A 26,739-nucleotide genomic window follows, 5' to 3' on the forward strand; every position below is an offset into this window, starting at 1 on the left:
ACATGTATAAAATGCACAGCAGGAGTTGTATTATTGTAGAATGCCCACAAGGGGGTGGGCAGCCAGCTGGCCTTGGCCACCAGAACCATAACTTTGACTTTTGACTGTGCTTATGTATGTTACAGCCAAACTGGACACCCCAAAATATATATTTTCTACTGGTATATTATTAGCTTTAGTCTTCCGTTTACTATTATCCACTGTCAACTGAGCATCTTTAAGTACAATGTTAATGGACTTGTACAATCAAGATATTGCTAATTAAATTGAAAAGTGTTGTTTTAGAGTGTGTGAAACAATTTGTGTGTTCAAGTATATATTGTGCTTGGTGCAAGGTTTAACCATCTCTGTTATTGCAGTATAACTTTAACTTTCTGCAAGGGTTTTAAGTCTGTTCTCAATAAACAACACTATGCAAATATAATCAAAAGGAACTGAATATGTTCAAGACAAAAAAAAACAACAACCAGGCAACATGAAATTGGCAGTGTAAGCTACATGCTTTATGTATTCAGTTATAAAATATTAACTATGTTAAACACATAGTAATATTTAGCACAATGAAAACAAAGAATTTTAGTTTTGCATAGGTAGACTGATTCAACAGAAAAACACATTTGAAATTTACCTGTATCTGAATGTAATTATACTTCACTGTTAAAACTTACTGGCGACATGACACAACGGGAAGAAAAAATACATCAAGCCATAGACCTATTTATTTGTGTTATAGTAAATACCATAAACAGACACTTACCTTTTAGCACACAGACGGCCAAATATACAGTTTATCTCCAACTCCACTCACTCTCTGTGAATAGGCATTCTATGATCATCTATGGCTGTTTCAGGTTGTGGCAGAAGATAAGCCTGTAGTTCCTCATTGAAGAATAGCAAATCCTGATCAGGACTTCAGTTATTAATCTGAAAAGAAAAAAAATGAATATAAATCTGACTAATACTTTATTTAAATTAAAACAAGTTCAAGGCTTATATCACTGTTTTTTCAAGCAATGACAAATAATAAATAGCCCATTTTATGAACTATTCGTAGAACTTATCAAATGTTCTGAAGATGAAAATTATTAAACAAAATTTTATTTTACATATTTAGACTTTAATGCAGCTCAGTTTCATAAAATATAATAACATGGTTGATTCACATTTAACTTTATACCCAAATTCGTCAATATTCTATGTACAGTATATGTACATGAATGTATGCATAGTTTTCATGGTTAACCCGATTTAAAGAGGATGTTCACTGCGTTAAGACATGAAACAAACTTTTTCATGCAAACATTTTATGTATGGCAGACTTTAAATATAGAAAAATAACAGCAGTCATCCACCTCTCTGTTTTAATAATGATGCACCAGAGATGTCAGTCATTTTTGCATATCTATGAATCCACCTATATTCTTTGTTGTCTTGACCATGCTTAACTTATAAAAGAAAAGCTGCCACACACTGTTGCCCGAAATCACAATAACTTCTAAAAGTTAATCCAATAAGCTTCTTGAGGTGCATTAATCGTTTTCTGTACAAGGCAGGAGATGGGTGGCTAAATGTGGCTTCAATTTGGTTCTATAATAGGGGCTTGATTCAGCAGTTCACATTTAAATGAACAAAAAGCTCCCCTTTGAGATTTCACTGCACTCACTGGCATCTAAGATGCCACTATGGTTATTTTTTAAATCAAGTTCTTTCAAATGAGTTAACAATAATCTAACACAAATAGACACAGTTTATTCATTTCCAGCTACTGCTAAAGAACAATTTCTAAAAAGTAAAATTTAATTAGATTTAATTAAATTAAGTGTTTGCATTCAAATACATAAGTTTTGCAATTGCTACGGTATATGTTTTAGTGATGCTCCAATCAATCTTTCAACCTTTGAAAACTGGGTGATTTTTAAATCAAGAAAACTTGATTTGTAGTCTATAAATTGGCTCTCAAAAAACAGAAGTATTATGGCAATAAAGTTATAATGCACCTTTAGATTAGTGCGGAGCGGTATACCAGTTCATACCGAAAACCGTTTTTAATTTTTTTTATGATATGGATTTTTCTTATACCGCAACTCCGGTGTAAATTGCCTAAACGACGTTTGGAACGTGGCACAGCGGGAAACTGTTTAAGTGGGGACCTTTTTCACTGCTACACCGCTAAACACAGATTTGTTGCACTAGGGCTCTTTTTCACTGCTACACCACCAAATAGTGGGCGGTAGCATAGGTATCCCGCGTGGTGAAAATGGACAGAGAGCATTCCGAAACTGAACTAAAAGTAAAGTTGAACATGTGATGAACAGAAGAACTTTTGCCGAAAAAAAGGAGTCATGTCCGTCGCCTGGAGATACTTTAGTTTTAAAAGGTCAGATGTGTAAATACTGTTTCTATACTACTGGATAATACTGCAAGCCAAGTTGTACTTGTTTTTGTACTTGCTAGTGTATGTTTTGCTTGTATTCATTCTGCGATGTGCTATCGACACGTTCAGAGATGGGCGCAATCTGAATGGATGGCATAATTAAACATGTATAACGAAGATATTTTTAAAGTTCTGAACACTCCGTCGGCTAAGTTAATAACTAGTTTTAATTTCACAAAGACGTTTAATGTGTGGTGATTGGTAATTATTGTGTGGTTTTGGTAGAGAGCAGGAATATCATGAAGTGAATGGATTCTGTGCGGTGATTGCTGCAGGCGCCTGCTCTTAGTGCGGAGGAAGTCAGTTTAAGAAGCGTATTGATTAACGACTGGGTCGGGGAACACTTAACACAAAGTATTTGATGTGCTGCATTAACTTGTGACGGGGTTTGAGAAAATCTAGTAAATTAAACATTGATTTTAGGATGAAGTTTAGTTTACAACATTCTACTTTATTTATAAAATAAACTGAGAATAAAGTGGAAATGTCGACTTTAATCTTGACATAGTCAACATGTCGAATTTATTCTCGACATAGTTTGTTATTTTCTTCCGTGTCCATATTTTTTTTTCTTCACAGTGGCCCTAATGCGCTTCCATAGGGCTATACCACAAACAGCATTATAAATGCAAGTTGCAGTTTTTATTATTTATGTATATAGCTTAGCTTGAAGCAAGGTCCATATTAATGCAGTTTGCCTAAATGATGATACAGTTGGTAAGATGTCATCACCAAGTTGCACTTGTTTTATTTTATTTTAATTTGGTGAATACTGTGTAATGCACCTGGGCTTGAAGCCTTGAAGTAATGGTGCAACTATCAGTAATACTATTATGTATTCTATTGTTATTATTTATTTATTAGTTTAAATATTATGCAGTTTAATGATGGTAAAATTGTTTAAAAAGTCACTTTAACGTGTCAGTGGACAGAGTATTTTCACATTAACAGAAAGTGTAGTTGGTTTACAAAAAATATTTACTATTTATTCCTTTTCTAAGACGTGTTCAGTGCAATCCAACTTTTGACAAACACCTCTGGATATTTTACTAAGTCTAAATGCCTCTTTGGATGGTTGAAAATATGTTGTCAAAATAACAGTTTAAGCTTTTGCAAAATTTGTTCAATTAAAGGTTCTATATTTTGACTGCATCTGTCATGCAATGTGATTCCTTCTCTTTAGTGCCACCCCCTTGAAAACTATCACTTTATGGGGCCATGCAAACCTGGATTAATACTTGTGTGCACATTAAAATATGAGAATTGTACATCGTACAAAAAGACAACAGTCTAATAGGTTATTCTTAGCCAGTCTACTGCAGTAATTGCAGTGGAAAATGTGGTTAACATCCACTCATGTATGGGGAAAAAAATACCGTCTAATACCGTGAAACCGGCAGAATTTAGAAAAATACCGTGATATAGAATTTTGGTCATACCGTCCACCTCTACTTTAGATAAAGAACAAAAGTACTTGAGGAAGACGGTGGACCCATGCTGAATATAGAGGGGAGAAGATTGAAATACCACTTTTACATTTAACAAAATGGAGTGATATGTTGAGAACCAGAGATTTGCGGACTTGTCTTAGACATAGAAAGGAAAGGCGGAATATTTCGTCCAGGTGAACACAGAGTGGAAGAAAAAAAAAGTGCTTTAAAGAAGGCAGACCTTTTCACTTTGTCCCTTAAATTAAAACCACTCTGTTTCTGTTAAACAACTTATTGAACATTTTATTAGAACTATAGGTTGCGACAGGCAGCACGGTGGCGCAGTGGTAGTGCTGCTGCCTTGCACTAAGGAGACCTGAGTTTGCTTCCTAGGTCCTCCCTGCGTGGAGTTTACATGTTCTCCCCATGTCTGCGTGGGTTTCCTCCGGGTGCTCCGGTTTCCTCCCACAGTCCAAAGACATGCAGGTTAGGTGCACCGGCGATCCTAAATCGTCCCTAGTGTGTGGGTATGTGTGTTTGTGTCCTGCGGTGGGCTGGCGCCCTGCCTGGGATTTGTTCCTGCCTTGCACCCCAGACCCCCGTGACCCTGTGTTACGATATAACGGGTTGGAAAATGACTGACTGACTGACTATAGGTTGTGATTATGACAAGCCTTTTACTTTGTTTTATCTTTTTTTTATTGATGCCATATGTACTTTATACAGTTAGGTCCATAAATATTTGGACAGAGACAACTTTTTTCTAATTTTGGTTCTGTACATTACCACAATGAATTTTAAATGGAACAACTCAGATGCAGTTGAAGTGCAGATTTTCAGCTTTAATTCACTGGGATGAACAAAACGATTGCATAAAAATGTGAGGCAACTAAAGCATTTTTTTAACACAATCCCTTCATTTCAGGGGCTCAAAAGTAATTGGCAATTGACTCAAAAGCTATTTCATGGGCAGGTGTGGCAAGTCCGTCGTTATGTCATTATCAATTAAGCAGATAAAAGGCCTGGAGTTGATTTGAGGTGTGGTGCTTACATATGGAAGATTTTGCTGTGAACAGACAACATGCGGTCAAAGGAGCTCTCCATGCAGGTAAAAGAAGCCATCCTTAAGCTGCGAAAACAGAAAAAACCCATTCGAGAAATTGCTACAATATTACGAGTGGCAAAATCTACAGTTTGGTACATCCTGAGAAAGAAAGCAAGCACTGGTGAACTCAGCAACGCAAAAAGACCTGGATGTCCACGGATGACAACAGTGGTGGATGATCGCAGAATCATTTCCATGGTGAAGAGAAACCCCTTCACAACAGCCAACCAAGTGAACAACACTCTCCAGGGGGTAGGCATATCGATATCCAAGTCTACCATAAAGAGAAGACTGCATGAAAGTAAATACAGAGGGTGCACTGCAAGGTGCAAGCCACTCATTAGCCTCAAAAATAGAAAGGCTAGATTGGACTTTGCTAAAGAACATCTAAAAAAGCCAACACAGTTCTGGAAAAACATTCTTTGGACAGATGAAACCAAGATCAACCTCTATCAGAATGATGGCAAGAAAAAAGTTATGGAGAAGGCGTGGAACAGCTCATTATCCAAAGCATACCACATCATCTGTAAAACACGGTGGAGGCAGTGTGATGGATTGGGCGTGCATGGCTGCCAGTGGCACTGGGGCACTAGTGTTTATTAATGATGTGACACAAGACAGAAGCAGCCGAATGAATTCTGAGGTGTTCAGAGACATACTGTCTGCTCAAATCCAGCTAAATGCAGTCAAATTGATTGTTCGGCGTTTCATGATACAGATGGACAATGACTCAAAACATACAGCCAAAGCAACCCAGGAGTTTATTAAAGCAAAGAAGTGGAAAATTCTTCAATGGCCAAGTCAGTCACCCGATCTTAACCCAATTGAGCATGCATTTCACTTGTTGAAGAATAAACTTCAGACAGAAAGGCCCACCAACAAACAGCAACTGAAAGCCGCTGCAGTAAAGGCCTGGCAGAGCATTAAAAATGAACGTGGACGCCTACAACACGCGTCTCAAACTGCGTAGGCAAAGCAGGCACGGATTCAACACGACACAGCTCGAGTGACCATGATACAAACACACGCCTGCCTGGATATAATTAATGAACGCAGGCGCCTACAACGTGCGTCTGAAATGCCGCAGACCAGGCAGGCACTGCTCCAAAAAGAAAGAGCTCGACTAAACGAGATACGAAGTAAAACAGGAAACACTACAGAGTCCGCAGTGCTCCACAATGCACCGCATAATAGTTCGGAAAGAGCTTCGTAGTAACAGTGGGGAGACCCAGAGTGACACGGGCAAACGCTCCGTATTAAACATACGTCATCCTCACACGTCCAAACTATACAGCATAGGTGAATCACATTACAGTGATGCATTATTAACAGTACGATAAACATCACAATATCGCAAACAAATGAAAATTATTACTCGAAAAAGGAAAAATATATTCACCATGGACCAGTTGTCATTGAAACAAAAGCAGAATAAAGCGAGATCAGAAATGAAAGACAGAGTAGAAAGCAAAGTAAAACGTCATAAACAGGTTAAACGAGGGGGCCAAACACATGGACAGCAGGTTACAGATAATGAAGACCGGAATTCAAAAGCTTCAAAAACAAAAGCTCGACTGGCCGAGATACAAACTGAAACGGGAAACACTACGGGGTCCGCAGTAGTCCACAATGCACCACATAATAGTACAGACGGAGCTCCGTATTACAAGTGGGGGGCCCCAGAGTGACACGGGCGAACGCTCCGTATTAAACGTGCGTCATCCTCACACGTGGCTGGTTCAAAACGCCGGGGGTAGGCGAGCGAAGCGAGCAGGGGGCAGAGCCCCCTTGTATGTGTCTAACTGAAAAGTTAAAAAAAACAAAAAAAAACGCATTGCAATACTTTATATTCTTGGCTATTTAAATGTAATTGCTTTATTGATTGTAAATGTACGAGTTATTATATCTTTTCACTTGTGGCAATCAATTTTGTTATCTGTCCTATTATACTTCCTGGACAAATAGACCCTTGCTTAATGTTACTCAATTGTTTACCTCTTTTGTAAGTCACTTTGGATAAAAGTGTCTGCTAAGCAAATAAACGTGTTTGTACTTGTATTTAATCCCTGAGTGGTGACAAAACAGAGGCTCTTTGGTGTGGCAAAAATCAATAACCAGTTCCTTGGCTTTTTTAATACTGAGAGGTTGCAGACCAACCTTTCTCCACCCAACTCCTATACTCTGTCTCACCCCCACCCCCCTCCCTTATCAATACACCCGTACAAGTGCAGAATCACCTGAGAACTTCTGCAAGTGACATGACCGGGTGTTATATTCATAGTTGGAGGTGTACAGAGTGAAAAGAAAAGGAGACAGGACTGTTCTTTATGGTGCTTCATTGTTGCTCACATCTGTATCAGAAACACAGTCCATGAGTGTCACAAACTATAGGCTGCCCAACAGATAGTCCATTATCCAGGACACCATTGGATCCTCCACCTGCCTATCTCTGAGTTTACCCCTTAACAGGGATGGCTGGATGTTATTGAAGGTACTGGTGAAAAAGAAAAACATAATCCTCACAGTGCTGCTAGCTTTGTCAAGGTGAGAACAAGGCCAGGTTTATACTTCACGCAACGTGATGCGATGCATGCTCCAGACGACGATATTGTTATGTAAGCATTGTACTGTTTATACTTGCGCACATACTTCACGTAAACCTGGAAGATTCCACTAGGTGGCAGTGCAAGATATTATCAAGGTGAGAACAGGTTTGGCTTCGCGGTGTTGTGAATTGCCTGAAACATCCATTAAATTCCGAGGACACCTTGCCACAATATCTCTGAAAATGACGTTTAATGATTACATCCATCAATCCAGGGATGGGCCATTCCAGCAAGCATCGGGTGTGAGACAGAAACAAAATCCCTGGATGGGGCCTCAGCTCATCGCAAGCTCAACACAAGCACACACAAACACACTAGCGTCATTTTAGCGTCACCAAATCCCCAAACCTTCATGTCTTTGGAAGGAAAACAAAACACACTGTGGAAACCCACCAGGAAAACATGTAATCACCAGGCAGGGAACACCAGTGACATGACTCCCTGTGAGACAGCAGCGCTACTGCTCCGCCACCATGTCACCCCCATGTGTGTAATTATTAAGAGTTTTATTTACAGTTTATCTGTAAAATGTAACATGCATTTCATCATGAAGGTGATGTCAAGTATAAATCAAAGGATTCTAAATGTGCAGAGAGTTGGAATACCATACATTGATTTAATGTGTTCTGTGTGGCGATCTATTGCTGCTTGCCACTGTGGTCAGGTCAGAAGGAAGCCCCAGAAGCTTGTAGCGATTAACAACTGGGTCAGTTTAAGAGGACGTTTACGACAGTCTACTTTAAAGTGGAAATTTCAGCTTTAATCTTGAAATGTCCAAGTTAACCTCACAGTTTACCTTATCATTAATCAGAAAATACACCTTTTCACCATGTCCTTCATTTTTTTTCTCTGTGGCTCAAATACAGCACTATACATTATGTTGCTGTTGTGAAGTTGCAAAAAAAAAAAAAAAAAAGACGGCACAGAAAGATGGTGTGCAAGACCTTTAAAATGAATTATGTCATTAGGATGGGGAATATGCGACGCTTGAATATAAAAGCACAATGAATGTATTTGTATATTGCCATTTTGCTTCACCACATCGAACCATTCATCAAACACTGAAGCACACACATCAATCCCAGAGGATCCTCAAAGCGGCCTTTTGTCACATGTAGATAGTAACCAGAGACTCTGACGTCACATTCCAACTTTTAGCACACTGCGCCCCCCGACTTTTTGCTGGTACTGCAACTCACGCATGCATCACGTTAATTTCTGAGGACCTGCTCAGAGGACACATCAAATGAACGCTGGGAATGCGTGGCAGCCACGATGCAGGTGCGTACGCGTTCTGAGCGTGAAGTATAAATGAGCCCTAAGAGGGCCTCAGCAGTAATGCACTTTTAGTTGCAACTTCTACTTTATGTGTTTCTGTATTTAAAAGAAGCTCAGAAGGGTGAGCTTGGCTTTCTCAAAAATATTAGCCTAAAGCTAATAAAGTGGCATTAAAAAAATATAAGTGCTATATTTGAATTTTTGTTAATTAACTTTGGGAAATATTTTTCCAAGATTTTTTATGGACATCATTGTTTCCAATGCAGTTGTCAAGAGACTGTAGTAAAAACCAAGGCATAGTGTCTTATTATGATAACTAAAAAAACTTGCACAACATTTGTACATCTGCCAAGTTGCTGGGCACATTTGAAAACAGTATGTAAAAACAGCACACTGAAAGAATTTCTATACACTATTTTTCTGAACATTTTCTTGTAATCAAAAAAAGAGATGTAAGCTTTAATCTTTCTTCAACTTTTATTATGCTATTAATATCTTGTTTCATTTATGATAAGTACTAACAAAATAACACGGTGAAACATTTTTTTCTTAAGGGCTTTCTAAATAATCATAATTCATTCAGTTCTACCAAAGCTCACTTTTGAAAAACAACTTTTCATCATTTAATTATGCGCATTAACAACTTATTAATGACAGAGTTTTAATTGTTTTCACTTTGTGGAACAAACTCATGGATGTAAACACTATTACAGTAGTTATCATCAATGTCTCACACATTCAGGAGACTGAATTTGAATTGTGGCCTGATTGCCATCTGTGGAGGCAGCACACTTTCCCTTTGTCCATGTGGGTTTATCTCTGGGTGTTGTGGTTATTCTCCCACATTTTAAAGATATGTACGCCAGGCTAACTTAAAATATTGTTGTCCTATGATGAACTTGCACTCCAACAAGGATTAATCAATATATAATGCCCAATACTGCCAATGTCGAGCATTCAAATTCTCAAATTACACATGGCCATTTCAAAACAAGAGATGCTCTAATGGAATGGCCGCTGATAGCAATCAGCTGATTTTTTCAAAAAAAAAAAACATCTCAATTGGTGATCAGTAAATTGCCCAATCACAAAAAATAAGATTTGGTAAGAAACAAGTACTGCATTATTAAAATGGTAATCTATATTTATATAGTAAATGTATATTGTAACAGTAAAAAAAAGCTGTAGCGGTGCAATTAATAATTAAAACCTACAAGTGCAGGTACATTTACATTTAAGCATAATATATATATTTTCTTGTTAAAGAAATGGTGAAAACTACTTTTTTTAATAAGCATTGTTTCAGATAGGTACATTACAGAAAAACAATTAAATAATATAATAGCTTGTAATTATGAGAAGCATTTTATTTTCTTTAATGCCAAATGTTTTATGTATAAATATTTTGCACGTATTTTATTTGGATGCAATTTAAGGAATTTTTTATTGTCAATGAACAATACACCAGCAGAATTTCATTTTGTTAATAAAAAATGAAGTTAACACCTGTGATTTATAGCTGAATTACAAAAATACACTTTACTATAGGACATCAGACTTCTATGCCTCTGGTTGTGCAGGAGCCTAGTATAAAAAGTTTTTGTAAAGGGAGGAGAGAAAAAACACAATATTCAATTTCATCTATGCTGTTACAAACAGTTGAGATGCCCTCTCATTCACTTGTAGAATACACATGGTAAAAAATCATGGCTGAAACAAATATTTGGAGAAGAGTCATGTGGCTTCCCCAACAATCAGTTCACCATTTCAATGCCTGATGGTTAGTATTGTGGCACATCTGTTTGGTTTTCACCCAACATGGTACTATGCATACTGTATAAAGATAAAACAAGTGCATTTTAGTCTTCTCTGTGCAGAAGACAACAACATTTTCCCAAGTTCCTTCTTGTTCATTAAGACTATTTTGTAAAATAAGCCACACAGCTTTTTGGAGAGAAGCATATTTCATAAAATGTTTAGTTATTCCTAACAGCAATATTAAAAACTGAAAAACGGTTACCATGCTAATAGAGGCCTGTAGATCCTTTGCTTTAGTTTTTCTGATTGTGTGATTATTCAGCACATCATATGGTCTGGATTTTGGATTAATTTGCTGGGATAGAATATTGGGAACTGTGACAAAGTTCCTTCATTTATTAAATAATCCCTCTAACTTGTGAATAATAGAAGGTCATTTAAAAAAAATGAAGTTCAACTCTTCTCAGACTGCTGAGAAGAAATAATTACTTTCCAGAGATTACTGTAGACGTATTTTGTTCTTGGCATGCTGTTCCAACAGAGGTGAATGATACGGACTGAACTGCTGAACATTTTGCTTTATATAATGATGATAGCACTTCAAGATCTTAAATAATAAGGTGCAGTTGTTTAGCAGCAACTGATTCAAAATTACCTTCTTAATGTATATGAATGCAGTAACGATGTACAGTAGAACCTCAATTTACATAATCTGAGATGGAGCATAAAAAATAAAAAGAAAATGCATGCAAAAATTGGCATGATGCAGGGTAAGGTGCTTTTTTAGTATTTTGCAAAAGCAGCCTCTCATAGTAACAGTCCACCTCTGTCACTACAACATACTCTTATTCTTGCTCAGCATACTTTTGTACTATTGCTATAGTTTACTGAATCTGGCATGTGCTGGCGCAAGAATGAATAGATGTATGCCTTGCTGAATCAACATCTCTCACACTCACCACAGTCTATGGACAAGAGAAAGAGCAAGAGACATGCTTATTTAACATATGCTCAGTTTCATCCACATGGGCCGAGAAGAAGCAGAACACCATGGCATGCAGTGGTACAAGAATGACAGTCACCCCCGCGCACCTGCCATACTCTCTTTCACAACAATGCACAAGGTGGAGTGAAGAAGAGCAAAATGCAGTCCTCTCATGTTCTCAGTAGTCTTACAACCTCTTTCATTTATTTACTCTACACCTGTACACTCTCAAGTCTTGATATCAACTGGCTATATGCAATTTTTACGAAACAATGCTCTTTTCTAAATTGAACTGAAACAAAGTTCTGTGTCTGCCTCAGCCATAACTTAATGCACAGAGCTCGAAACACCTGTAAAATAACATTACTGTATATGGGTATGTTTTGTTAAAAGCTACAGAAGCACATTACTGACGTATACAAACCAAAACAAAAATGAACTGTGTTTAAGCGAACTCAAGCTTTGGAATTGAAGACCCGTCAACTCCCCTTAATCACTGGTCAACAGCTCGGTCTTTACTTCTGAAGACTAATCTCATTTTCTAGAAGAATTTATTTAGCAATATTTTAGTAAAAAATATGTGTTTTAGATGTTGTGAACATACTGTATGACTGATAGGTGCATTATGCGACACAATTAACTTGAGATTTTTTCCATGGATGTTTTAATATTATTTGCAGCTATTCAGTACTGGCCTTTGCTTATCCCCTTGGACACCTATTACACAAGAAAGTATGCTATCCCTGTTCAGGACAAAAACACAAAATTAAAAATCACTACAAACAATACAGGATAGGTAGCAGATTTATAAAAAAAAAAAACTGGGTGGGGCATTCTTTTGAGGCTTCTTTTTTGTAAACACACATTGACACACTCGCAGGCAGTATGGAGTAGTGGTGAAGGCTTTGGACTTCAAACCCTGAGGTTGTGGGTTCAAATTCCGCTACTGACACTGTGTGACCATGAGCAACTCACTTGACCTGCCTGTGCTCCAATTGGAAAACCAAAAACAACAATGAAACCAATTGTAATAAATGTTATAAGTCACCATGGATAAAGGTGTCAACCAAATAAATAAATGTAAATAACAAAACAAACTTAAAAAGTTTTCTTTATTATGTCTCATTTATTACTTGCATATCTGTCCAGAGCATACTAATAATCTATCAGCATGTATTACATTTACTCGATACTGATAACTACCATACAGCCTAATTTTCTGATCTAAAATTTAGTGACTACAAAGGGTTTATTCAGAAGAGTAGAAGATGTTTTAGAAACTTGCATTCAAATTCATAACAGCCTACACTGCTAGATGTCTCTTTTGTTACACTGAACATTGCTATAAAAAGCATTTTATAATGCAAGTTTTCTTTCTTTGTGTTTTAAGTATTTTCTAAATTTGCTTGCAATTTTCACTTACATGTTAACATATAGATGTTCTTTATGATATTGAATTAGTATACAGTAAACACCTATGACATAAAGGTGGAATGCTTAGGAGTAATGTCTTATAGATCCATGGTCTAATTTCATTTCCTTGCATGTACACTAACTGTGCACTCAACATATCACCCACCATACCACTTTGGTTTTCTTTCATTTTCCAAAGGTGTGTGTCCATTATACAAATTGGTGAAACTAAAACTAACCTAGCATAGTACAGAAGGGTGCCATACTCTAAACAGGCACTTTGTCTACAGTTTTCTGCTGGTTTCATTCTGGTGCTGTCAAGATGTCAAAGTGGATTTACAAATGAATGTCAGTTTACTTTAAATAGGATTGCTTTCTACTGCAATAGAGACTAAAACAAGCATGTTAATACTAGACATTAACAACCTTCAATTGAAATAAGTAAGAAGTTAAAAAGCTTTGGGGCGGTGTACCTAATTATGATGATAGCTAATAAGAAGCATTCCTTTCAAACTGGTAGAAAAGTGGATAGTGCATAGTAACCTTTTTAAAGAAAGTTGTCAAGATGTATTACTTCATTAGGATTACACATCTCAGACACTGAATCTCGTGCAGATAACTAAAGCTATAAGCATGACAAGTAGTTATCTTGCCAATACTTGACAGACTAAGCACTAATTTTAAAAAAAAAATAAAAAAATGTATTTATTTATGGAGAAATATCTTAATACATAATTCGGCAGCCTCCTCACTCACGTCCGTCCGAAACCGAATGCGGAGTCGCCTTCTGTGCACGTCCGAAGCCGAATGCGCAGTCGCCTTCTGAGCAGCTGCCCGAAAAACCTTTACGAGACCAACATTGCGGCAGGCGGCGGATTTACGGCCGCGAACATTCAAAGAGAAAGGCGACTCCATTACTGGTTTCAATATATTTGACCCAGTATACTAAAACGATTACTAAAAAAAACAACACAAATCTATAACATAATGAAACAATGATATTGACTACATAAATGTATGATTGTATCAGAACAGATGCATTTTTCATACTACATCGAATAGCTGTTTAACACTAGAATTACCAGAGCCTACGAAAAAACTCGTATATCCGGCCCACCTTAAATCGCTTCTTAAAACCTTTCTCACCTCTCCGCCAGCGTCTTTTGTCATCTAAATGTACTGATAAAGACATGCTGCCAGCAGCCGGCTATTCCATCCCTCCAACGACTTAGAACGTAAACAGGCTTTTCCCAGCTCTTGCCTTGATTGATTACCTGGGAGTGAAGTGGAGTTTTAGAGTCGAAATAATAAGATTGTTATTTGAAACACACGCATTTCATATGTGTTGCATTTCTACAGTAATCTGTGTAAACACATTGTTAAAACAGAAACGTGTTATATATTCTAGTAGCAATTGACAAAATGTAGGCATAAACTATATAATGTATGAAGCCTGAAGTCCAAATATCAAAGAAACACTTTCACAAAAGGTACAAAAAAAAGCCACCGCCAAAAAAACCCGCCTTAGTGTGAGACATTGACATGAATTAACTATCACTGCTTCCGTGGCGTAACAGTATCAGTCGCTGACTGGGAATCAGAAGGTCATGAGTTCGATCCTGCACAACTCCCATTTGAGAAGTATTCTTATTTTCACTATTTTAGAATAAAAAGATAAATTACACCAGCTGTTACAGACTGAAATGAAATGTATGATATTTGTAAAGGTTACCTTTATTTTTTTAAAATTCACTTTTCATTGTCTCAGTCGCGTTCAGGATCCATCCCTACCGCCCCCCACCTGACACTGCTGTTTTTACATAAAGACGCGCTATAGTTCTGCAGTGTATCACGAGACATACGACCGTGTGTTTTTTTCCCCCAATATTGCCAGTCCCCACATGTTGCTGTATGCTGTTTCTTTTGTACTCCAGGACATGCAGAGGAAAGCATAGTAAAGAGCAGTAACTTCAGCGCTATATGCAATCATCAGACACTCCCCATCTGATGCTGTTTTCACATAAAGACGCGCTAAAGCTCTGCAGTGTACTTGTGACTGCATTGTCGTACCAATGCTTGCGAACTGAAGTGTCTGCATGCACTTTTCGTGGCATTATACGTGTATTTTTTGAGCATGCCCATGTAGCTCAAACACAGGAACATATGTTGATGTAAAAGTATAACAAAACAAGTGCACTTTTATTCAAGACTATAACCGAAGAAAAAAGAAAGCAAGTTACAGTAGGTGGAATGCTAAGAACTGCTGATTTCCATTCTGTGCTATATAACTTAACATTTGAATCTGATGATTGCATATAGCGCTTATTTAGTGTGCGCAAGAACATGCAGGTGGCCAGTTGCTGAGTGCTACAACGCACATTTTACAAAAAAAGAGACAAATATATGTGACGTTTTGAAGAAATCATTTTATGACGCGAATAGTACCAATCAGAAAACATCGTCGAAGTAATGCAATATTATTTGAAAACGAACAGCGTCAGGTTGGGTGTGAAGTTATACTGGCGCTGTTTGAGTCAGATCAGAAGCTGAATAAGCTCCTGTTCTGACTCTAAGTAAAAAAGCATGAATTAATCAACAGAAATAACCGCGATTGACATTTTAAAGTTAACGATTTACAGTGCATACCAATTTATAAATTCAATGTCCATTTGAGGAAAAAAAAAAACACTTTCTTCAAAGCTGGGAATCGAACTCGCGTCTCTGTGGCACAGTAAGGTAGTAGTGCTCCAAGTCAGCAAACCGTCCTTATAACTTTTTTTTTTTCAAGATCCATAACACACAGACAGACAGAGCACTGCGTAATACAGAGACAGACAGGCAGAGATATACAAATAAACAGGGAAGGCACATGTACTGAAAGAAAAAGCACTGAATAAGCACACCCGCTCTAACATCACCCCTCCCCCCGATCTGACTCTCTAAGTAACAGCGCAAGTACAGACACAAATCAAGTGCATGTGTGTACTGTATAATATTAACAAAAGAGCAGCTTACTACTGAAAACGGCAAATATAGGAGTGAGTGGGGATCGAACCAGTACTCTTGATCACACTTGGTGATATCGATCGCGGTTATTTCTGTTTATTAATTCATGCTTTTTTACTTAGAGTCAGAACAGGAGCTTGTTCAGCTTATTCAGCTTCTGATCTGACTCAAACAGCGCCAGTATAACTTCACACCCAACCTGACGCTGTTCGTTTTCAAATAATATTGCATTACTTCGACGATGTTTTCTGATTGGTACTATTCGCGTCATAAAATGATTTCTTCAAAACGTCACATATATTTGTCTCTTTCTTTTTTTTAAAATGTGCGTTGTAGCACTCAGCAACTGGCCACCTGCATGTTCTTGGGTACACTAAACAAGACAGCGCTATATGCAATCATCAGATTCAAATGTTAAGTTATATAGCACAGAATGGAAATCAGCAGTTCTTAGCATTCCACCATGCAAGCTGTCATATCAACCGCCATACTGTAACTTGCTTTCTTTTTTCTTCGGTTATAGTCTTGAATAAAAGTGCACTTGTTTTGTTATACTTTTACATCAACAGATGTTCCTGTGTTTGAGCTACATGGGCATGCTCAAAAAATACACGTATAATGCCAAGAAAAGTGCATGCAGACACTTCAGTTCGCAAGCATTGTTACGACAATGCAGTCACAAGTACACTGCAGGGCTTTAGCGTGTCTTTATGTGGAAACAGTAGTATCAGATGGGGAGTGTCTGATGATTGCATATAGCGCTGAAGTTACTGCTCTTTACTATGCTTTCCTCTGCATGTCCTGGAGTACAAAAGAAACAGCATACAGCAACACGTGGGGACTGGCAATACTGGGGGAAAAAAACACACGGTCGTATGTATCGTGATACACTGCAGAACTATAGCGCGTCTTTATGTAACAACAGCAGTGTCAGGTGGGGGGCGGTAGGGATGGATCCTGAACGCGACTGAGACAATGAAAAGTGAATTTTAAAAAAATAAAGGTAACCTTTACAAATATCATAAATTACACCAGCTGTTACAGACTGAAATGAAATGTATCTTTTTATTCTAAAATAGTGAAAATAAGAACACTTCTCAAATGAGAGTTGTATAGGATCGAACTCATGACCTTCTGATTCCCAGTCAGCGACTGATACTGTTGCGCCACGGAAGCAGTGATAGTTAAGTCATATCAATGTCTCATACTAAGGCGGGTTTTTTTTGGCGGTGGCTTTTTTTTGTACCTTTTGTGAAAGTGTTTCTTTGATATTTGGACTTCAGGCTTCATACATTATATAGTTTATGCCTACATTTTGTCAATTGCTACTAGAATATATAACACGTTTCTGTTTTAACAATGTGTTTACACAGATTACTGTAGAAATGCAACACATATGAAATGCGTGTGTTTCAAATAACAATCTTATTATTTCGACTCTAAAACTCCACTTCAATCCCAGGTAATCAATCAAGGCAAGAGCTGGGAAAAGCCTGTTTACGTTCTAAGTCGTTGGGGGGATGGAATAGCCGGCTGCTGGCAGCATGTCTTTATCAGTACATTTAGATGACAAAAGACGCTGGCGGAGAGGTGAGAAAGGTTTTAAGAAGCGATTTAAGGTGGGCCGGATATACGAGTTTTTTCGTAGGCTCTGGTAATTCTAGTGTTAACACCATCTTGATTACTTTTCTGGGTGAAAAGCTTGGTCCTGGTGTTTTAGCTTTCCTTACAAAACTTAAAGGGAAACATGCTCGTGGCAATGAAATGGCAGCTCTGTCAGAGCTTTGCGGCATTAGTTCCATAACCAGGATTTACCAGATTGGTGGCAATTTGTTGTTCTGTAGCCCTATATCTAAGAGAGTGAAAGTGGTGAAACACTGTTCAAATGAGCAAACCTGTTACAAAAACTAGCCAATGTACAAGTGTATCATTGTTGTCAGCCCCGAAGGCTAAAGTAGTTGTTTTACAGTATCTCAATTGTCAACACAGGCTCAAGTTTCCTCTCTATTAAAGGATAAAAATATCCAGTAAGAACAACAAAGTCTCCAATATACTGTTACAGTAAGAGAGCAATACAGATTTCAGTTTGCATTGCAAAGAAGTAGTGTGTTAGCTGTGCTAAACTGCAGGCTCTGTCACAGTCTGCCACATGAGGCCTTGTTACCTTGACTTAACATACCTGAAACAACCACTAGCCAGGCATTTCTCAACCTTTACCGTCTTGCAACCCAGTTTTACCCGTTTAAATTTATTAATTACCCACAAGTCGGGTGGTCCCGTTTGATGAATCTAGCATAAATGTTATAACATCCCCCTTGGAGAATCAAGCATGAATAGTGTTTGGAAGAAAGTGGGGGTTGTGGGTCCCTTGCCCATTCGTGAAAATTGCGCAGATACAAACAAGGATAAATAGCTCACACCACTCAATGATGACAACCTGCGACCCATTTTAGTTGAGAACTGCTCTAGCCTATTGACCTATTCTTTATTTTCTAACATATTCTCTATATACAGTATAGACAAAATTCTAATACTTCCAACAAAGAGCATAACTGACAGTTATCTGCTGGCAAAAACAATTTCGCATGTACACGATAACATTTACCTTTTGCCTTTTTCCATAAAGACATTGCCAACTGATCTTTGAATAACTTCTTGCACACATGTACTCCTGCCATCTGGTGACAGCCAGTGAGGAGGAGGTTAAGCATGTGTATTGCGTGTAATCAAGTGAAGAGAACTGAAGAAAAGTAATATACACTTCATTGTACACATGCAGAGGGTTAAATTTAAATCTGGAAATTGATTTAGTCATCAAATACAAATAGTTTTGTATTGTAATCTTTTTTTAAAAGGTAAGTGTAAAGTTCTGTAAACAATAAAATGACACGATGTACACATCTTTGCAAGTTTTTTTTACATTGATGAAAACAAAAAATAATGTTACTGAGGTAGAACAGTGAAATGTTACAGAAATCATTAAAATGTTAATTGAATAAGATACATGTTAAAACAACAAGTAAAAAAAGAACATTAATGTGGTTTTTTGTAAACAATTGTTTAGAAAACTAACACACATACAAAACACACTTAGACTTTGCACAAATGCAAACAGTGCACATTGCATTTTTGCCTAAATAAATTACAGTATGTGTTTGTAACTTCCACTTTTGTTTGCAAGAAAGACTAGCATTTCAACTTGCTGTAAATGAGCCCTAGCATACTAAATACACAATCTGAAGCACAGATGGAAGTATATGAAAACAAAGAGAAATATAGCGTCGCTGTTTATGCAATTGACCACTGAAAAGTTACAGCACCTTATATTTTATAGTAAATACGATGAAATTTAATTTTAAAATTGCATGAAATGTGGTACAACAGCAAATTTTGTGGTGCGAATTTAAAAATCAAGAGAATCAACAGTGAGAAGACCTCCTGAGCTGGAAAAAGAAAAAAAAAATCTTTCCTGGTCAGCTTTCTCCAGACACATGGAAAGGAAACCAAGTATCGCTCACCTCAAACCATAAGTATACTTTGATTCCGAGAACTATTAACTACCATTTAATAGATTGGACAAAGACAGATATGTACTATGGTATTGGTGTCGACTGTAACTAAAGATAATAAGTAGTTCTGGTTATTATAAGTTTCTCACCCTAAATTCAAAAGGAAAGAGCAAAGCAGCACCTGACTCAGACACGCATGCAATCACGCGCACACACACACACACATACAAATAAAGAGATAGAGAACTGTGTGGTGTGGTTTGGCCCCTGAGCCAGGGCTAAAGCTAGCTGCTGTGAGCAAATGAACACCACTTGCCAGCAATAGAAACTTAATAACCAGCCAGAGAACTTATCCATCTTAACCTCATGAACATTCAGAATTTGTAAGTCGTGTGCCTTTTCCAATAAGCCAAGAGACAGAATTGATAAGTTTTTTTTCTACAGGAGACAAAAGGGCAAACTAAACTTCCATTATATTATATATATTTATTTGCATATATCCATCTAATACATCCACCATGTATTATTTTGCTTATTTCAACAAGTGTATCTGGGTTATTTGTGACAGCAAGTCTTCAGCCAAAGTGAAAATGTTAATTTAGACTTTCGCCATTTTATGTACCTTGTTCATAAATTGTATAGAGCTCTTTATATTTCTGGCACACCTGCTGGAACATGAAACAGATTCAACACCCTATTCACAGCATTAATTTGCTGTCCTGGGGTGGGTGTCTTATTGGTTATTAATTGATCAAAAAATCCTACAGTATGTGGAAACGGTCTGGTAACTCTAGCCATACCGTTAAACAACCCACAAGCCTCAAATGTCAAAAGCCAGGGCAAGCAAGAAGTGCATTTTTAATTTATAAAGTAGAATAAAAACCATTAAAAATAAGTACAAAATTTTAAAATGTTAAATATTTATTACTATTTTGATACTTTTGACAATTCTATTTGTAACACATCACATTTTAAATTTTTAGCAATAACATATTTAGCTACACTTTTTGTAAGTAATGAGTAATGGAACAACCTGCAAGTTATTTTTAAAAGTAATGTTCCCCAACACTGCTGCCAACAACTTGCCATTGTGAGATGGTGGAAACAAAACTATTTATAAGACATGACAGATAACCAATGGGTACTATAAACATTGGCAGAGGTATCAAATTAGGCCAATAATCGGCTGCAGCAAATCTATGCATTAAACCAGTACCATCATATGCTTCATTTACAGTAATCCCTCGCTATATCGCGCTTCGCCTTTTGCGGCTTCACTCCATCGCGGATTTTATATGTAAGCATATTTAAATATATATCGCGGATTTTTTGCTGGTTCGCAGATTTCTGCGGACAATGGGTCTTTTAATTTCTGGTACATGCTTCCTCAGTTGGTTTGCCCAGTTGATTTCATACAAGGGACGCTATTGGCAGATGGCTGAGAAGCTAGATTTCTTACTTTTCTCTCTCTTGCACTGTGATCCTGACGTATGGGGATTGAGCAGGGGGGCTGTTCGCACACCTAGACGATAAGGACGCTTGTCTAAAAATGCTGAAAGATTATCTTCATGCTGCATGGTGCTTCGCATACTTAAAAGCTCGAAGGGCACGTATTGATTTTTGACTGAAAAACAAACTCTGTCTCTCTCGCTCTCTCTCTCCCCCTGCTCCTGACGGAGGGGGTGTGAGCTGCCGCTTTCAACAGCTTTACAGCTTTGTGCCACGGTGCTTCGCATGCTTAAAAGCAAACAGCCCTATTGATTTGTTTGCTTTCCTCTGTCTTTCTGACAGACTCTGCTCCTGACACGCACTCCTTTGAAGAGGAAAATATGTTTGCATTCTTTTAATTGTGAGACGGAACTGTCATCTCTGTCTTGTCATGGAGCACAGTTTAAACTTTTGAAAAAGAGACAAATGTTTGTTTGCAGTGTTTGAATAACGTTCCCGTCTCTCTACAACCTCCTGTGTTTCTGCGCAAATCTGTGACCCAAGCATGACAATATAAAAATAACCATATAAACATATGGTTTCTACTTCGCGGGTGGCTCTGGAACGCAACCCCCGCGATGGAGGAGGGATTATGGTATTCTTATTTAGAAAAATTTTAATTTTGGTACTAAGTAAAATTGTCTTTATGCCAGGTGACACAAGTCTGTTTCCAGCTGATGGGAAAATACATTTCACCCTGAAGTGTTCTAGGTTAACTCTTGATAGACTTGAGTATATGTGTGCGCATGTGCAATTGGAACCTTCTAGTTTAACAATGCAGCTTGAAGGCTTCACCCACTTTTTTTGATAAAATCTCACATTTACCCAGTTAAATCTATGCAGTACAAGCCAAATTTCCATATCATTTTCTTCCTTAATGTTAGAATTGATGAAAGGGAAGAATAAAAATAGTACGCAGTCCAATATCAGGAATCCATCTAGCACAAGTCATTTTACTGATGGGGTTGAGTGGCACATTGATCTTCAACCACTGTTGAAAAGAACTGCCCAATAGCCACCAAAAAAAAAAAAAAAAAAAGCCACCAATGACTCTTCAACATATGTTCCTTCCACAATGTAGAAAAAAAAATTAGTAACACAGTGCCAGTTTTAACAGGTATTTAGAAAATAGTATTTTCAATTGTTTTTCAAGTGTTTGGGGACTTTTCCACCTCAAAATCATTTGTTTTTAAACTACTTTCAATGTAGTCAGTACATAGGCAATATACTTCCCTGGTACTGGTTGGATGAGAGGCTCTTGGTGAATAACATTTAAATCTATATTTCTGCATTTGTCAGATAATGACAATGTTAGAGGATATCGTAATGAGAATCCCATTGTGTAATTTTTTTCTGATGCACATGGTATGTGAACTTGCACATCTTGCTAGTCATAAGTAAAAGAGAAACAGATATTATTTAGGTAAGTTACAATAAAGGAAAATTATGCTATGGCCCCACCGGAATTTTCATGCCAAAAATTTTAATGATGATAATACAATTTCAGACAAAACCACAAGTTTCACATTACATAATTCAAACTAGATACAGGTAAGGAAAACCGAAAGTACTAAGACTTAATTATAGCTTAGAAGACATATTTCCTTTTCATTGTTTTTGTAAAAAATGAGTTTAAGAATGGATAATATTATATTACATGCTCCAACATTGTGAAAAGGGAGTATATTGAATAGTCTCAGGTTACAGATGATGAAAATGACTGCTTATTTTGTCCCAGTGCTTAATCATGATTTACCCATTAAGAAAAATACTTTTAATTACAACTTTCTACATTTTAGTGGTATCTCAGATTCTTGCCGAGCCCTTTATCACACCCACACACATAGACTGCTTAAGACAATGTGTAAAAACATTCAGGCACTAGCTTTTCAAGTCATGTTTACAAACTTCTAAATCATTTTACATTTTTTCATAATTTTCAAAAGCAGGTAAAGCTTTTTACTTTAACAAAACTTTAAAACCCAAACACTAAAAAACTGAATTAAAAATGCTTTATATAAAATTAAAATATATTTTTGCTCACCTTAATTGGTATAACTGGTCAAAAAACACATACATAAAACTACAAGTTGAATTACATTTGAAACTAAAAACACCAAAACAAAATCAATTATAAATACAAGTTTAATGTGGTAAACACAGCATTCAGATATGCAAACACTTAAGTTAGTAAATACAATTTAAAGTGTTAGACTGGTAGTGATCCTTTTTTTGGGTGTACCATATAGCCAAATTATTTTGGTGCCATGTTTCATGGTGTGTTTATATATCGCTCTTTACAACATAGTGCCTGTGACTACTCCATGCATTACCAATAAACATAAGAATTAACATAAAACACTATGCAACTATAGCTTAATAAATATTAAAGATCATTAACAAATACTGTGGTCTCCAAATTTTGGAGAGCCGTTGTACATTTTTGTACAGAAATCAAAATTTGAGAAAAAACAAATTAAGCATTTTGCAATCTCAATCACACATTGAATACCTCTAAAAGAACAGAATCATGATGATATGTCCAATATACTAGTAAAAAAGAGGGAAAAAAATGAGTAACCAAGACTTAACTGCAAACAAATTATTTACTCACCAAAACTAAAAATTTCCCATAGACAAAATACATTTATATTGTTATTCTTTGCAAAATAACACCTAATCAAAGACCTAAATATTTAAAATTACAATGTTAAAAAGGTACGGATAATATTATGAGAATACTATAAAATTATTTGACCAGCAATAAATGATTAGCAGCAAAATTTTATGATGTTCTTAAAAGACTAAGCTCACAGACATTAACGTCTCCAAGAACATGTTCACCATGTCCACATAACATTAGATTCTGAAAATCTTGTAAATACACTTCCAAATAAGAAACCAGTTAACCTCCTTAGTGTTATTTTTACCTCAGGAAAAACAAGCCAAAAATGTTCACTTCTTTCCCCCCAAATAAAACAAATGTTAGTACATGTAACAGAAACATTTAAATAGCAAAACTTCAACATAAATACAGCAGAAAGGGGTATGTCTAGTGTCCACTGTTGTATGGATGCAAATTTAGTACATGCCCTTTGTGGGATATGTTTTGAAACAGTCACCAATGCAAAACCCAATATTGCAATAAGAACAGTAGAAGTGTGTTTCTTTGCATTATTTTCTTATACTTTTGTTTTTTACACATGAGAGGGTAGAATGTCCTTAATATGCTGACTTGCACACCCCTTGCGTTACTGTAGGCAGCCACAGTGCAAAGCTTAGTGACTTCCACATTTACCCTGACATGCATAATGATTGTTGCTGCATTGTGGTAGCACTTCATAGCAATTATTTTGTCATGTTGCTACTGCCGCACCATGGTGAACCTTCATGTGACTGAATTCATTGGGCATATCACACCGGTTTGGTCATATAGTGCTACATGAATCAGTTACACTATTTGTGTGAGCATCTGATGACCAATTCATACTGTCAACATTTTTACTTGATTTGAGCAGTGTTTCAGTTTCAGTTCATTCTAAAATTGCCTTTATGGATTTTCATTTGTTCACTAGTACATGACTCAGGTTTAACCAGATTTTCAAAGAAATCCAAACTTGAATCACTCTTGGGGTTAATGCCATACAGCAGTTCACTACAGGGAACAGGTAAACTAAAACCACGACAATTTCAAGCTGTCACGTAACCATCCATGTTCTTAAGAATATAAGAAAAAACGAGACTACACACTGATAACTCCAAACAGACAGCAACAAGGCTGGGAATCAAACTCAAGTCCCAAGTCATTTAGCAACACTACCAGTTACACGATGATGCCTTCATGGAATATTTGTTCATATTATTTTTCATCTTTGAAATTTAGTTTGTTAGCTATACATTAAAAGAAAACATGGAATATTTGAGAAAACCATATTATCTAGAAAACTTCAACAGATATGGTTAGCACATATAACATCACCAAATTAAACCTACTCCTCTGTCATTATGGTTTACCTACAATGATAGCTATACCCTTGTAACACTAAATACGGATGGCAGGAAACATTTATTAAGAACTAGCAATCACTACTAACACATGCCATTAAGTAATCGATCAGATCATGCAAGTCATTGGTCTAGGGGAGAAAACTGCTATAAAAAGGGAACACAAAAGAGAAAATAGAAGAAATATATTTTATCACCCTACTAATAAAACAGAGGTGCAGTTATGACACCACAAACTTACAAGGTGAAAAAACCCACTTCAACTTTATGTCAGTTTAGATTTTGTTACATTTTAGGATGAGGGGAAAAATGCATCTTACTTGGAAAGCTGTACTCCTTTGCCTTATATTTCATTTGTCTCATACTTAAACTCACTGTTTCACGACTGTATCTTAACATTTGATCTTAAAAACTTGGTTTTTTTTACCATTTACATTACTGTAGGAAGAACCTTTTAAAATATATAATTTATATTGATCTGTTAACATCAATGAACAGTTGTTTTCTTGTTTGTCTGAAGTGGCCTTCTGATAGCGATTTTCAGTGTGTCCCCAAGTGTAGCCTGAAATTCAGACATTCTGTTCAGGGTTAGTTCCTATCCTGTGCTCAATGCTCCTTGGATAGACTCTAGGGCTATACGACCCAACAAATGAAACCGATAGTTTCAGAAAATGGATAGACTGGCATTTCCTCAGAAATTCACTTCTGTTTTGTGTCCAAATATGACTGTTCAGGCTATGTCCCATTACAAGTAAAAAATAAATGTGTTAATAAAGCAAATGAATGGAAAGACTGCTGCTCTGCTTTGCCGACTGATTTGGGGCTTCCAAAAGCTGCTCAAGTGTCCAATGAAATCTGTGTTTAAGGCTGAAAAGGTGGCACTCCATTGGTCTGTTAAGTAAAGAAGTGTACTTCAGTCCAAGGTGGCAGTTTGCTGCACTTTTATGTACTATATAGTATACTTATGTTCTTAAGATTATTTTAGATTTAATCTGAACCAGCTTCTGCACATCCACCCCACTGAAATACTTGGTTAAAGGCAACTCCTGTCATCCACCTTACTTAGATATGATAGACAGACAGAGGGAGACTTATTTGTCCCCAGGGGGGAATTTTTTTTTTTTTTGCAGAAGCTCATCAGATAGATAGGTCTGAACACATACTAAAATGATAAAAAAGGAAGAAAACTAAAAAGAATGAAAAACCTATGACTTGCCAGCTACAGTCGCAATGAGGTATTATATGGGCATATTGCCATTGGTATAAAAGAGCCCCAGTAGGGTTTTTTGACACACTTCTAGTGAATAATTTGTTGGCTGAAAGTACTCTGTGTTAAGCGTGTCAGAGTGATATTTCCTGGATAAAATTAAAATACAGTCTTCATGCCTATCTTAGCCACAGTTTGCATACAGTATACTTCCCACATTACATACAACTTTTGAGACGTGTAAACTCCTCTCTGTATTTTTTCAAACACTGCTTTGTACTTCTTAAAAGGCTCACAATTTGTTCTAGATGTGGTCTGATGCGCACATTTTATTTTTACTCCATACACTTAGCTATAAAACTAATGTTCCATTAGTTTGTTTACAATACTAGTAATTTGTCATGTACTTAGCTAACAGGTATGCACTGAAAAATTTGGATGAGCATAAGTAGGATTGTGCTCTAGGAACCAAGTTACATGATCTATTCTTTAACATTTCAGTAATTATTTACGCT

At 36.8% G+C, this 26,739-nt stretch overlaps 1 protein-coding gene across 7 annotated transcripts in view; it reads right to left on the reverse strand.

Annotated features, from left to right (window-relative positions):
• Nucleotides 1-26,739, reverse strand: part of fam13b (family with sequence similarity 13 member B) — a 128,937-nt gene that overhangs the window by 88,639 nt on the left and 13,559 nt on the right. For all 7 annotated transcript variants that reach the window (XM_028812962.2, XM_028812963.2, XM_028812965.2 and 4 more), the window contains exon 2: nucleotides 758-924. The gene's annotated coding sequence lies outside the window, so the exon portion shown is untranslated. The remainder of the gene's footprint in view (nucleotides 1-757; nucleotides 925-26,739) is intronic.

This window comes from Erpetoichthys calabaricus, chromosome 11, assembly GCF_900747795.2.
Source record: "Erpetoichthys calabaricus chromosome 11, fErpCal1.3, whole genome shotgun sequence".
Taxonomy (NCBI): domain Eukaryota; kingdom Metazoa; phylum Chordata; class Cladistia; order Polypteriformes; family Polypteridae; genus Erpetoichthys; species Erpetoichthys calabaricus.